The 14828-nt window shown below is 47.2% G+C and overlaps 1 protein-coding gene across 4 annotated transcripts in view; it reads left to right on the top strand.

Moving 5' to 3' along the window:
• Positions 1-14828, top strand: part of C7H2orf76 (chromosome 7 C2orf76 homolog) — a 74497-nt gene that overhangs the window by 44870 nt on the left and 14799 nt on the right. The gene's annotated exons all lie outside the window — the stretch shown is intronic.

Below are 14828 nucleotides of genomic sequence, written 5' to 3'. Positions count from 1 at the left end.
GATCTTAATTTTCTATTTATAAGTGTATTTCAGAGCCAGACAGTGTTTCATTTTAATAGGAGGGTGTGGCTTGGTGTTCCTCTCCCTGTGCTATCAGGGGCTGCGCACCTGCTCTTAAAAGCTGTGCCATGGGGCATGGAGCAGATAATGCTTCTTACTCCCAGACTGGGAAAGAGTTGTGTTGCAGCCAGCTCTAACACAGCCGCGCGGCCCCGCTCCAATAGACCAGCAGTAGTTTGCTCTCAGGCTGCTGAGACCTGGCAATAAAACTGGTGTCTTTAGACAGAAACACTGGGTCAAACCCACAAGGACTGAGAAAAAAAAAAAAAAAACAACCAAAAAACCAACTCCCTCTGGAGCTTTGATTCGCTCACTCAGTAGAGGAGAGGAGCACGGAGGGGAGGGACCTGAAGGGATTGTTTCATCCATCCCCGAACCAAGGCATAGCTGGGGAGATGCTGGTGCAACCTTTTTGAAGCCAGCACAGAGGGATGTGGAGCCCCTCTGAACGAGCCTTATATGCTTCACCGCCTCTGCAGTTAGGAGGGTTTTCCTGATCTAATCTTTGCTGACTGCCATCCCCTCTGTGCTCCCGTTGTACATGGGATGTGTGTTCTTAGGATGAAACCAGCCCCACTTCTTGACCTTCTCCTGGGCTGACCGTGATTTTAACCATCCCTGCCCATTCTCACTGCTGTCCTCCAGCGATGTTCCCCCTCTGCTGCCTCTGTGCTGCCTGCAAATGGGCACAGCTGCCAGCTGGGGCTGTCCTGGCTCAGGGGAGGGTACCTACCGCTTCTCACATCCACTATTACATCCATGGGTGAGAGATACAGAAACCTGCTTACATCGGGAGGCTGCAGCAAAGGTGTGGGATTGCCGGGGAAAGCTTGTGTTGGTGGCTTCTAGTGGCTGGAACTTGGATAATTGAAAGCTTCAGAAGCTACAGAGGTTCAAACTGCAAACTTCGAGATGCCGTGAGTTCCCTGTGTATTGGGGAATACTAGAGAGGTGAGAAAATGTATTGGCATGGTTAGGAGAAGGCGGATCATTGGGATATTTCATCATGCCTCCATGAAGTCCATCTGTGACTGAATGCAGCCGAGAAACCCAGGAGAGACCCAGATTATTGCTTACCCCCTTCTTCATTGTTGTGACCCCTGCCTCCTTATGCATATTTTAATCATACTTAATTTACATACCACGATCAGCCCTCTGTGGAGTCAGAAGGAAATAAATTGTTGGACTCTCCTGTGGTTTCTGTATCTTGTTACCTGCACTCCTGCATTATGTAAAAGGAAAAATTTTGCCTTTTAATTTATTTATAGAACCCATAGTGATTGCCTGTTTTGCCTTGGTCATTGTGATTAATTTGACGTGACTCCTCTTTGATCTTTCAGGTCTCTATAAAACTGCGGTTATACAGTGTGTGTCTCCCTCTGTACCTTTCCCTTGCATGGGGCAAGGCTACTGTTATGGGTTTGTGATCATTTCCTTGGGTAATGAGCAGCCCTCTGGAGTTCCTTTATCCTGAAGCACTGAAATATACTTTATTGTTTTTGTGGTTTTGTTTTGTTTTTGAGAGAGAAAGTTTTCACTTCCTTTTCATAGAATAACAAACTTTGGAGTTTTTCCCCATAATTTTCACCAAAATATCCTCTACTTTTTCACCTTTCTGTCACAAAGAAGCACCTCAAAATGAACATCCATTTTATACCTGTCTCACTCTTCTCAAACACATGGCCAGTCCTGTCCAGACCACGAGTTTCCTGGATGGTTTGAATCCTGCAGGTGTCTCAATGGGGAGCTAAAACCTCCCCGGCTCCTGGCTTTATTTGTTGCTCAAGAATCACCCTTTGGAACTGCCTGCTGAGGTGACCTGATGTGGGCTTGTGAGGTGGCTTCATTTCATTTTTACCCAGAGATACCCAATGTGCCAGGCTCGTGCTGGACTTGGCCAGTGTTTCTGTGTATTTATCTGATTTTTTTTTAACCTTTCTCCTTGCTGGTCCTGAGCAAGGGTTTTCCCTGTGTCAGCTGGACCCTTCTTCTCCCAGTACTTGTTTTTCCTGCTCACCATTTGGTGGCCAGAGCCACGGCTCTCTGGTAGCACCATCTGTGTCCCTGTGCCCAGCTGGCCATGCCCCTGCCATCCTCTTGGCTGTGGTGCCACCTGTGCCACCTCCTCCCCATCCTTCTCCCGCTGTGGGGCCAGGCAGTGCTCTGGATCTGCTCATGGACATGGCTGGCAGGCTCTGCTGGTGCTCATGTGCTGGCACAGCATGGCATGGACAAGCAGATGAACCTCAGCAGCTCCTGGCTGGTGGGCCAGGGAGCTGTGGGGAGCCCCCACCCCTATACCGTGTCTCGGGGCTCCATCTTACCCTGTCACCCACAATGTCACAGCAAGAGAATGACTCTGCTTTCCCCTGAAATCCAGGGGTAGTAAGCGGCAAACTTACTGTTTGCAAACCAAACTTATCTGGCAGGGCTCTCAGTAAACATAGCTCCTCTTCTGGTCTTTCCAGAGCTGTGTTTTAGGCTAGAAACTGCTTTCTTGGGGCCCAGTGATTCTGTTTGGGTTAGGAAGTTTGGTTATAAGCACAACAGGAGCATCAGGTGGGTTTGCCAGCATGGCACTGTGGACTGGCACGTGGCCCAGTGGTGCCAAAACTGAGAGGCTGGAAAGGTGAGTGTATGATGCAGGTGAGGTGGAACTGATAGCATGTGGTTAATTATTGCCAGTGAGTGAAGGGCAGAAATCAATTCATCCCAGCTGTGAAACAGAAAGCACGTGCAGAAGGAATGAGCTGGGGGCTGCAAAAACAGGCATGGGGGGAGCTGCAATTGGGTTGGGTGAAGAAGTAGTAGCTTGTGTTGTCCCTTGATTCTGCTGGGGTTATCTGGAAGTACTGGAGTTGATGCTGATGATCCAGAAATGCCAGTGAAATCCCTGGGTTTTGGACCAGGATATTGAGGTGAGATGTGGTCAAGTCTGGGTGGCTGCACAGCCATGCTGGACACTTCATCCTGAGCATCCTCCTGAGCACTCTCCTGAGCAGCCTGTGCTCAGTTGTACTGCCAGGGTGCTCAGGAGGATGCTCAGGCTGGAAGTGTCTGTACAGGGCTTATGTACACCCAGAGTATCAGAGATCCAGCTTCTGGCTGTGCCCCGTGCCCCCCCCCCACCCCGGGGGTCTGGCAGCATCCCCTGGTGAAGTCAGTCAGAAAGAACAGTTAATGCAGCACTGCCAGAAAACAGCTTCCTGCTTCTAATCAGCTCCTGGCAGGTTATCACTTTCGCAACTGCCTGGTTTTTCAGAGAAAAATGTCATTTATCAGCACTTCATGGAGGACACCTGGTAGAGATGCTTCGCGCTGGCGCTGCCGGACGCATCCCTGCCTGTCATGCAAGCGCCATCTAGTAGGAAAAGGAGAAAAAGACCAAAAATGAGAAGGAGAGTGGGTATTGAAACAGTTTAATCCAACACAAAGCTGCTCTGGGGCACGGCTCTGGTGCTGACCCTGTGGTTTGGGAACCTGCAGCAGAATTCACTGTATAGGAAATGATGAGGTCTGGAGATATCCTGAACTGGAGCACGGCTTGCACTGGATGTATCCTGATTTATTGGATCTAAAACCAGACTTTCACAAAAAGGATAATTTCCAGGCAGCTGCTTGGTAACATTGTCAGGGTTGGATTCGGTTAATTAGCTGTGTGTGTTAATTGCAATACACTGTCTTGGGCTGCCGCCTTCAGCTCCAGTGAATGGCATGGGCTCCTGTTTCCAGCACCAAAGTCATCCCATCGGCTGGAGGCTTTACTTACAGCTGAAGATCTCTCTCTGTCATCCATGCAGGTGTGATTTTAAGTCATGAAGGCATATGCTTTGGTCATATGTCATGGTTTTACCACAAATCCTGCACTGCTGTCATCATCTAACAGTGATTTTCATCTAACATGGATTTTCAGTGTGATTTCCCAGCCCTTGGTCCCACAATCAGCCCTTCCCAGGGTGAAATTAAAGGGGCCCATGATGTTATTTTGCTTCAAACAAAAAAAAAAGACATGATTTCATACCAATCCTATGATTTTTACCCAGCTTGACTCACCCTTTCCAGTGTGGGGAGGTGATAACGCAGGGTGTCTCTTATCTGCTGTGCATGAATTCCTGCTGGCAGGCAGTCTGTCCTCTGCTGTGGATACATGGACACACGTCCCCATGCAGCAGGTCCTTGTGATATGTGCGTGATGTGGCAAGTCGTGCTTGGGGCACGTCTCCCTATGGCTTTTCTTCTTAATTTTCCTGAAATACTGAGAACCGAAGGCTGGGGATGCTGTAGCACAAGGGATATTGCCCAAGCCCTGGGGTCCGGTGACTTCACCCTGCCAGGGACTGCACGAGAATCTTTGCACTTTGCCCAGAGTAGAACCTTAATTCATCTTAACTTTCATAGATAAAAGCCCTGAATTAATTAAAGAAGAGAATAGAAACCACTTTGATTTCCAGAACACCAGAAACTCCTAATTATCACAGTGCCTGCAAGCACTGCTATAATTGAGACTATTGCTGTTTCTACTGCAGACCCAGTTTTTGCAGGGATTTACCAATGGCACTTAAATTTTTTGCTTTCAGAGAAGTGCAGCAGCTTGGGACATGGATTCTGGCTCCAGGTACATCCTTGTAAATCAGCCACAACACCACTGAAACAGCATCTAATTCCCCCATGGATTTCTTATTAGAAATACAGAGTCCCCAGTGGCAGTGTGCTACAGACAGCGTCTGCTCTCCAATTATACAAAATAATAAAATTTGGGGCCTTTTTTCTTTGCCTTCTGGTCTTTCCATCTTTGAAATACACTTGGGGGCTGCTTCTAGCTTTTTATCACAACCAGAGAGACTAAACATTTATTAGTGTTTAAAAAAGATGGTGGAAACTGAGTTTCTCACCTGCTCACTGGTCCTCTGGTTCCTGTAACCTTTCCAGAAGAGCTGAAAGCATTGTGACGACACTGATGGGGAAACAGCCAGGCTTTGCTACAGCCTAAAAGCAGCAAAACACCCCTAATGCAATAATCAAGCAAATCCCACAGGAGCATCTTCTCTGCCAATGCAGTGTCTGGTGGCCCCTGGGCAGGGCTGGAAGCTGCCAGCTGCCTTTTACACTCTTGCATTGGAGAAGTGGCTCAGTAAAGATGTGGCTGACAATATACATCACCTCCTTATATGTTGAGGTTTATCCTTTTGTTTCCTGCAGGTTTATTGACTTTATCCATTTCTAAGTGTTGTCTAAAGTCTGCCGCTGCCAACCATTTTCTTGATAGGTATTAACTTCACCACCTGCAAAGGTGGTGCCTCCCAGCATCGCCTTCTCACTCTGCTCCCTGGATGCTTCACAGCCTTGGACAAAACTATCCCAAAAGTTCTGCTTCCTGCTGGCAGTCACTTTCCCTCTCTGGCAGATGGCCCCAGTTTTCCTCACATCCCCCCAACCTGACCAGGGGTGGGATCTGGCTGCAGAGACCCATGTGGGACTTCACTGCTGGTGCACGGCTTGCAGGAGGGAAGAGTTTGGACCCACTGCAGGACAGTGGGCTGTGTTCCTGTGTCTGGAGTGTTAGGGAAGGCTCTGTGAAAGGGTTTCTTAAGAAAAAAACATTTTATATGTAGCTTGGAGCTACCCCGTGGCTCCATTGCAAGTGTTGTATCGAATATTAGACACCTGAAATCAAGAGTCTGACCTGGTTTGAACTCCCTGGGTACTTGTAACCCATGTTTAACACCATGCTTTGCATGAAATACTTTTATCTTTCTAGAAAGGCTAAAGAAATAAAGCCTGTGTTTTGAAGGGACACTTCAAAAAGCAGAGGGATGGATGTCCTTTATTTCCTCTAACACAGTTCTGGCTGATGCAGGGGGGAAGCCTGCCCCAGTGGCACCTCTCCACAGCTCTGGGACTCTTCCCTCCCCATGGGGAGCATGAATACCCTGACATCAAGCAGAGGCAGTTTGATAGTGGAAAATACCTTCCCCCTGGCAGCAGCACCAGTGTAGCATCCACTGCTTGCATGTGGGCAACACAGATGCGCTTCAGGACCAGAGCTGTGGCTCTTACCCGATTGTCTCTGCTGAAAGATGGTTTCATTATGCAAAACGTTACCAGCTTGAAAAAAAAAGGAAAGTGAAAGGAACAAATGCAAAATGTTTCTGTATTAGGCATGCAGGAAAGCATAGGAAGTTAAGAAGATCATAGACAATTGAATTTAATTGAAAAAGAAGATTAAATAAAATGAGAGTTGAGTGCGAAGAGCTAATTTGAATTAAAGAAACAAGCTGGTTGCCTGAAGAAAGAAGTTAGAGGATGAAAATGATTTTATTCTGCATCTGGGTTCCAGTTCTGTTTATATCAGGACAGCTTAAAAAGACAAAACCAAACCATACCAAACCAAAAACCACCCTCCCACAAAGTGGTTTTACACTTGAAATTATGATTTTTTTGGAGATGGTCACCACGCACAGGGAGATAGGACTCTCACCTGATCTCATGGGATAAGGGGAGATTTAACTACATATGGTAAACTATGCGGGCTTGATCCAAGGCTTATGGCTTCCAAGCATCGTCCCAGCAAGGTCTGCAGCCCCTGCCTTACAGGGAGGGAGAAAAGCCCAAACTGCAGAGGGCAAACCAGGGGGTCAGTGACAAGCAGGCCCTTGACTTGGGAAAGAAAGTGGGTGGGAAAGTTTCCAGGACCATAAAAGCCCAGTGGAAATGGCTCTGAGCAGAAACCACGGGGGCCGGCAGCACTGGGGCTCATGCATGGCAGTTGTGTCCGGGCTCCTGCACCAGCGTTTGAAAGCAAAATGGCTAAGAAAATAGTTCAGGGAAAATGAATAGTCTGTATTCACAGCACAAATGGGAAAATTATATACAGGCAAGTGGTACAAATGGGAAGAATAAGAGCTTAATTTAAAGTATTTTTAGAGTTAGAGACATGTTTATTCCAAGGAAGTTCTCCTGATGGCAGGTAAGTGGTTTAGTGCATCCCCCCACCAGCTTTCTCAATTTCCACTGGTGCTACAGCACATCCAGCCACCTGCACCCTCCTCCCCACTGAACGGTCCCTTCGACCACGGTACCACAGTCACGGCCATGTCCCCCCACTTCCCATGGGCAGACAGGGCCCAGCCTTGGTGGGACAGGCCCGGCAGGAGCCCATGCAGTGCCATCAGTAGGCTGTTGTGTAGGGAGCAGACAAAAGTGCTGGGTGCTGCGGCCGAGCCAGCAAAGGTCGCTCCCACGTCACCCTGTGGCCGGGGATAAAACTCGAGAGGGGAGGACGCTTTGGGAGCCCTCGTGCCAGGGATGGGGGTGAGGAGGAGGGGGACCTTGGTGGGGTGTGGGGTGGTGAGTTTATTGGGCCTTTTCCAGATGATAATTTTGACATTTTGTTGCCACTTGAAAATTTTGAAATAGGAATAAAGGCAGCGGCAGTGCTCATTTGTAGTGACTCTCGCTGCCAGACTGGGGGCTGACCTAAACGTGCTTTTAATGCTTATTCAATGTATATACTAGGAGCTTGTCACCCTCTTTAACTGCTGCACAGCTGCACTTTGCACGTGCATGAGCTGATCACAGTGCATCTGTTCACTGCCCCTTTTCACCCATCCCTGCCACATCCTTCATCCCTGGCCTTCCCTTGTCTCCTCTGGTCCCTGCCCAACTGGCATCTGCTCCACCCACCTCCCATCCTGAGAAAACCTGGACAAGGATGTGTTTCCTCCAGTGCTCCGTGCGAGAGCATGAGCTCCTGCGAGCTGGTCTGGTAGCACATCCCAGAGCAGGGTGATAACCTGCTCTGCACCCCAGAGATTATAATCTGCCCCACTATTGCATGAGGATCTCATTTATGAGCAAAATCCAGCTGTGATTTCATTAAGGAGGCTCTCACCCCTTGTGCTCAATATTTAATTTAGCACAAGTGTGTGTGTTGAGTTCAGGGTGTTGATTAACCATGACTCCGAGATAGAGGGAAATTACTAATATGGGAAAGTGCAGTCAGTATTTCATGGCAAAGAGTAATTGAGCTAACAGTTGACATATGGAGTTGTGTGGGCAAACTAATTAAATTTTACATCTTCCCAAGCATTTGTGAGTTTTATAAGCGTTTGATTTATATATTAATTAAACCTCAGAGTGAAATAAAGAGGACATAACTATTTGTACTGCAAATGTGTCCATCAAGAGGAAAGACTTTAATGTATTTTCAAGCAGATACTAAAGTACCTCTGCTAGTCCCTGGCTCAGCCCGCATTGGCAGAGGAGGCAGGGACCATGTCCCAGCCCACGAGGCTGGTCCTGCACCAGCACAGGGTGCTGAGCACCCAGCTCTTGGCACACTGCTAGACACCCCTTCATCCCCTGTGGTGCCTGTTCCCCCTTTTCACCATCAGGAACGAGCTCTGTGCTGCCCAGCGGGTTGGCATCTCCATGGTGGGCTGCAAAGCCCAAGTTTCCTGCTGATCTGGGGGCTTTGCAAGCAGCTGGTGAGAAAGCTAATATGTGATTGAAATATTTATCCAACCCATTAGCAAGGGACTAGAGGTGGTTATGGGATGTCCTGGGATGACCTTGCTGAGGATTTTGGAGTAGTCTTATTTGTGTGATTTCATCTCTAGAGGGAACCCGTGTTGTATGTTTTTGCATCTGGACTGAAGGACACCCAGAGCATTGATGGTGGTCAACATTGTTTTCAGCCTGGTTGATGCTCTGACAGAAGGGAATTCCTGAAGTTTTGGGATTAGTCCTGCTCCTTAGGGGTTGCACCCCAGGATCTTGGGTGAGGTGCCATTTCTGCAGCTGGGAGAATATGGTATTTGTGTCTGGTGACAGTGAGATGTCCCAAAACGCCCAGCCCTGGCCCTGATTTTCCCTTTAGGCTGTGGATGCACACATCTCTGACACATCTCTCTGGAGGTCAGCACACATCTTACAGGTCTGTTTGGGTGAGCCTGGAGGCTGGTGCTGGGCTGATGTCAGGCCAGCCCTGGGAGGTGCAGGTTTCAGGATGTGTTGGGATGTGTTGGGAGCTTTTTTGGAGCAGGAGTGCTGAGTTTTGTTCCAGGGCTGAGTGCTCAGGCTGCCCCAGCCCAGGGCAGTCTGGCTTACTCTCCAGCAAGCATCCCTGCTGCTCTCCGGGGCTGCTCCGGCCGAGCCACCAGACTGCCCCTTGCTGCCCTGCACAGTTTATTCCCAGTGGTTATGATGCCTGATTCCAAAGTGAAAACAAACCAACCAACCAACCAAAAACAAAACAAAAAAACCTCAAACCAAAACAACCCCCAAACCAAAACAAACCCCAAACAATCAGACAAAACAAAACAACCCCCCCCAACAAACAAAGCAAAACAACCACAACAATAACAAAACCCACCAAACAAACGAACCTCATTAAAAACCAGAAAAATGTTCCTATTCTGCTCTGTGGCAATGCCTCCCAGGAGCAGAGGCAATGGGGCTGTGCCATAGCACTTGCATCTGTTTCTATATCCTGACTCCAGCATCCTGATGCTAAAAAATGAATCTACCGTTTATATTTCCTTGTTATTGATGGGCTTTTTTTGCATCTTTTAAATGTCGAAACAGGAACTGTTTTTGTCAGCAATGACACAGAGGACATTTAATTTTGGTAGGAAAATGGAATTACAAATAAAAGATGGGTACTAAAAGTCCCTTAAATTTAGTAAACTATTCATAACAGGTACGCAACTGATACCCCAATTTATCAATACTATGAAATAGATGGTAGCTATATTTTAAGAATCATTTGGTGTACTACCTTGCCATCCCACCTATCCTTTGGGGACTCCATCAATCTTGTGGTGGCCAATGATTCCCATTCGTGGTGTCAGTGATTAATATCTTGACCCACTGGAGAGGAAGGATTACGAAAGCTTAGTGTTTGTGTGTGGTGTAAGTTACAGGTTGCAAGGGCAGGAGCTACCAGGACCAGGCTGGAATTAAACTGGCAGGGAAAAGCAGGGCTGGTGCTCAGTGCTCTGCTTTGCAGAGCATCTTTCACAGAAAGCTTGGGGGAGGTGAGATGCATATGACACATACGCTCAATGTCACATGGCACAGGGGAATCCTGGTGCCTCCTGAAATATCGCATGTTGAACTGTTCCTTCTGTTCATCAGATACTCTCAAACCCTGTAAAAATGCACTCCACTGCAGAATATCTCCTGCAGTCCCTGCCCTGGCTCTGGAGAAGGATTCACTGTGTGATAAGCAAACATCTTCTGAAGCCCATTCCCATCTACCTGGATGTGACTGAAAGGTATTCATCATGCAGGGACAACCTTATGGGAAATTGAAGTTGCCTGGGAGTGCACTGCTCTGAAACTCAGGTTTTTGTGCACGTACATGCTTGTGTTTGGAGACCAGAGACTAATCCACCACCAGTGATTAAGCATCCATAATTAAATGGTTGACAGCATCTGTAGCAGGTCTCAGGGTATTGACGATCCCTGGAAAACCTTGGGACAAGCACACTCTCGTTAAGGATAATGTCACCTGTGGTCAAACAGACCAGCATTGTTTTGTCACATGGGATCTCAAGAACATTCAGCAACAAACACACCAACGCCTTTTCCCCCAAGTTCAGCCTATTAATACACCTGTGAATAGCTCATGTCTTTCTACAGAGCATTACCTTTCATTGGCATTTTCATTGTAATGTTAGAGTACAGTGTGCCATCAACTTGCGCATTTCTCATCTATGAATCAATGTAGCTAACTCAACACACAGCATCTTGTATTTGGTGGACTCTCGCTGTTTTGCTGGCAGTACCAATACATTAAACCTAGGAATGTAACCAATACAAAGAAGTTTAATTTAATATAATAATGGGACCTGCAGATCTCCTCTCCATGTGGTATTAAAGCAGAGTATTAGGATAGGGTGCTGTGGCAATAGCCACTCTGTGTGATGGGGAGGTGGAGCTCACAGATCACCTTGAAGCAGATGTAATTTGATGCTGCTGAAGTATCAGAAATCATCCTAAATGGTGCTATAGTCGATGGGGGCTTTTGCATAATGTCACAGGTGGAATCAATAACGAACCTGGAGGAGTAAATAGATGAAGCAATGTAAGATCCAAGCAGCCTCTGTCCTCTGCTGGCACTGATTTTGAAGAGGCATGTGCAAGGCTGCTCTTGGATGTCCTCCGTAAGTGCTGTTTGTCCTGCTGGAGCAGGTAACCAGGCCGATGCTGCAGCTGGTCCCAAGCTGGGGCTCTACAGGAGGTGAGGATGCCTGTCCTGGGACAGCTCTGCTCCTCGGCATCCCTCGGTGGCATTGCTTGCCTTTCTCTGCATAGTCCCCCTGCCCCCAGCTGGTTTCAGGAAAATGCAGACTGGAAGAGATCTGTTTCTCCAAAATAACATATAAATTGGAAGTGAAAGGTCAAGGCTCCCTATGGAGTAATTTTGCCCACAGCAGCAGAAAACGTAAGGGACAAAAGGCTCGTGTCATGAAGCCACTGATCAGCTCCAGGTAGCACAGCCATGGCCTCAGGCAACCTTCTGGTTTCTCTTTCCTCTCTGGTTTTTGCAAACTGGCCTGTCAGATCTCACTTACCAAAAAGACCCATGTGCAATTTTAAAGATGCTGCTAACTGCCCCCATTCCTCCTCCATCCTAATGCGATATCTGTCATTGCACTCTATCAATATGCCTTTCTGCCTGGATTGTATATGAACTCCAGATTGCTGTTGATAGGCTGGATAGCCACGACAATCTTTGGGAAATTTGTGATCTGGACCTGGCAAATTTGACAGAGAACACTCGAAATACAAATGTCAAAACACATTTAGGTTTTTTCCCTTTTCTAACTTGCCTTGAAGAAAATGCAAACACTTTTTGACAGAATCAGTTCAGGAGCCTCCTCTAAGCCAGGCCTTGAGTGTTAGGAGAATCTGCCTCTTAAAGCCATATAGATCCATTGCTGTTGTATAAAAAAATACTCTTTACCCTGAGGCAGAATTACTTAAGAAAATCCTGACATGATTAGACACCACTCTCCCTTAGAAAAAAAAAAAGTAAGTATACCGTTAAAGGATAACTGAGATGCTGCATAAACTGGCATTATTTAAATGACTTGATATCACAGTTCTGAAATGTCAGTTTGGCATGAGGGGACAAGGAAGGACTTTGAATATTTTCTGAGTACCACTGTGCAGCTATGCTGTTGCTTGAGCATGTTCTGCTGGAATCACTTGCAGGTGCTGTAGCAGCCCTTGACCTGCTCATATTTAGGCTATGGGTTGGTAAAGTTCATAAACACAGCCTCGAACAATTGATAGCAATTAATAAATAAATTGATAACAACTTATACACATGCTTTAGCAAGCAAGAAGTCCTTTTGCCTTAAATCAGTATAATGATGTCAATTAAATGCTTATCTTTCTTGTAATGCGTGGCTTCACCATTCTGTTAGAGGATACACAAGTTAAACACAAAGCCAAGGTCTGCCCCCAAAAGTGCACAGGGCGACTGTGAACGGAGTAGGTCACACACATGTGGCTGCTCTAGTCAGCATAAGCAATTACACACATTTAATTTTATTGAGTCAACAAATTTAAGCATAGCCTTAAACACCAAGCCCCTTCATCATCGGGGCATTCATTAAGAGTGTTACTGAACTGTAGGGACTGCCAGCAGTGGTAAATTGAGAATTTTATATGTAAATATTATCAGGTTCAAGCTTAAATCAGAGTATTTTTGAAGTCAAGATAGTGTGTTAAATAATACTCCATGCACGTATATAATTACACGTCAATAGTGTAGAACCCTTCAGACTTCACCCTTGAAGTATACTGGAGAGAAAGGCTAAGCCTCTAGCACATGGATAACCACAGCCCCTGCTGCCTTGTGTAGATTTTCAGGGGCAGTATGAGTATTTTGTGTTAGATCAGATGTCACATCCAACCAGCTTCGATAGCTCTTGGGAATATGTGTGATTAACCAGCCTAGCCACAATATGTCACCAGCACTCCACAGAAGCAGCTTCTACTGCCAGAGAACAGGGACCCTGTGCCAAAGAAGAGGGAGAGCATCACACCCTGCAGCTGGGAGAGGGAAAAAGAGGATCAAAGGACAGGGAAGAGACTTGATGGAAAGATAATAAGGGAGGAAATGGAGATTTGTGGAAAAATTAGTGCAGAGCCCATGAGGTTAGTGGCAGGTAAGGTGGGACCTGCCCTGCTTACTCCTGGAGCTGCATCCTGGTCCCTGGGGTGCCCTGACACCCCAGATCTGGCTTTTCCAGGCTGCATCCTAAAACCACTAATTTCATCATCTTTGCTTTCCATTTTAAAGGACTGTTTCTCCTCACAATTGTATTAATCCTCACCTGCTCAGAACTGAAACCACTCAACACACTGATGAATTACCAGTGCTAGAGCAAGCAGTGGGGGTGGCAGAGTTAAGTGTGTGAGTCTCCTATATTGCTGAGCAGATGCTGCTCCTGAGAATGTGCTGGTCTCCCATGGATCCTTTCCTCCAAGGTCCAGGGGGTCCCCTCTCCCCCTCCCCCTCCTTCTCCTTGTCCCTCTCCCTCTTCTCCTTTCCTCTCCTCTCCCACAGCTGCAGGGAGGGTGGTTGAAAGCTGTACTCAGCACCAAGCAGTGAGTATTTACCAACAGAAATGCTTTGTCAGAAATAAAATGCATGGCAAGATCAGAGCAGCATCTGAGTACAATGAGCGGGGAGCCCTGGCAGAGCACGACATTCATTGGGGTTTAGTAATCATTTCTGGCAAAGTTTGCTCTTGGGATTAGGAAATGTAGGCAGCCTGTTGACCTGTGCTGACCGGGATCCCGGTGAGCATCATGAGCATCATGAGCATGGAGGGGCTGAAACAGCTCTTATGGCTTTTGGCTGCCTGCACTGTATCTCACAGCACTGATGGGGATCAGGGATTTTGTTCAAGGTCCTGATGGGTTTGGAAGGGCTGGGATGCAATTCAGCCCTTTCCAGCTCTGTAGTGGAGCTTACTCCTTCGCACCATGGCCCTGGCAGAGTCCACTGGGTCATGTTGCTGCTTGTCCAAGCTGCACAGGAGTCAGTTAGTCCTTCTGCAGTTGTATGGAGTTCTGGGGAACTCAGCTTTGTGGGTTTGTGTGATGACATTGTACATGCTGGTACCACTGGAAACACAGCTGGAGTGATTAGCAGGGATTTTAGGGATTTAGGCAAGCACAACGTACTGAGACACAGAAAAGAGGTTGCATTGCTTTGTGGATTTGTTTTCTTGGTGCCATTGGGTTAGAGTGAGAGATCTGTAACTGCCAGTTTATAGGATAACATACAGTTGACCTATAGATGTGCATCAGTTTGTTCAAAATATATCATTTTGTGCCTTTATATGGGGAGCAAAGCTGAGGGCAGGGAGAAGGAAACCATTTCTGGCAGACACTTAAAACCTTAAATTAGTTTGCTTGACACCATACAGATTTGGAGATGCTGAGGAAATTGAGTGTGATTTGGTGAGAGCTGTGATGTTCAAGTACAGCCCTCAGCATGTGTGATTCCAGGGGGGTCTCCTCGGGCAGGGAGGACCCTGGCAGCCACCCCCAGGAGGGGTGTACATCCCCTGGGCAAACCCCAAGAGGCCCAGCAGCCTTCAGACACATGGTGTGAATTTTGGGATTGACCTACTCAGGAACAGGAGTTGGGCTTGATGATCCTTGTGGGTCCCTTCCAACTCTGGACATTCTATGATTCTGTGTAGCTGGAGGCAAAGGCTTGGCCAGCCAAATTTATCATG

The sequence above is a fragment of the Columba livia genome, chromosome 7 (genome assembly GCF_036013475.1).
Source record: "Columba livia isolate bColLiv1 breed racing homer chromosome 7, bColLiv1.pat.W.v2, whole genome shotgun sequence".
NCBI lineage: Eukaryota > Metazoa > Chordata > Aves > Columbiformes > Columbidae > Columba > Columba livia.
The sequence above is the reverse complement of the archived record's forward strand: the minus strand, read 5'-3'. Positions and strand labels throughout refer to the sequence as shown.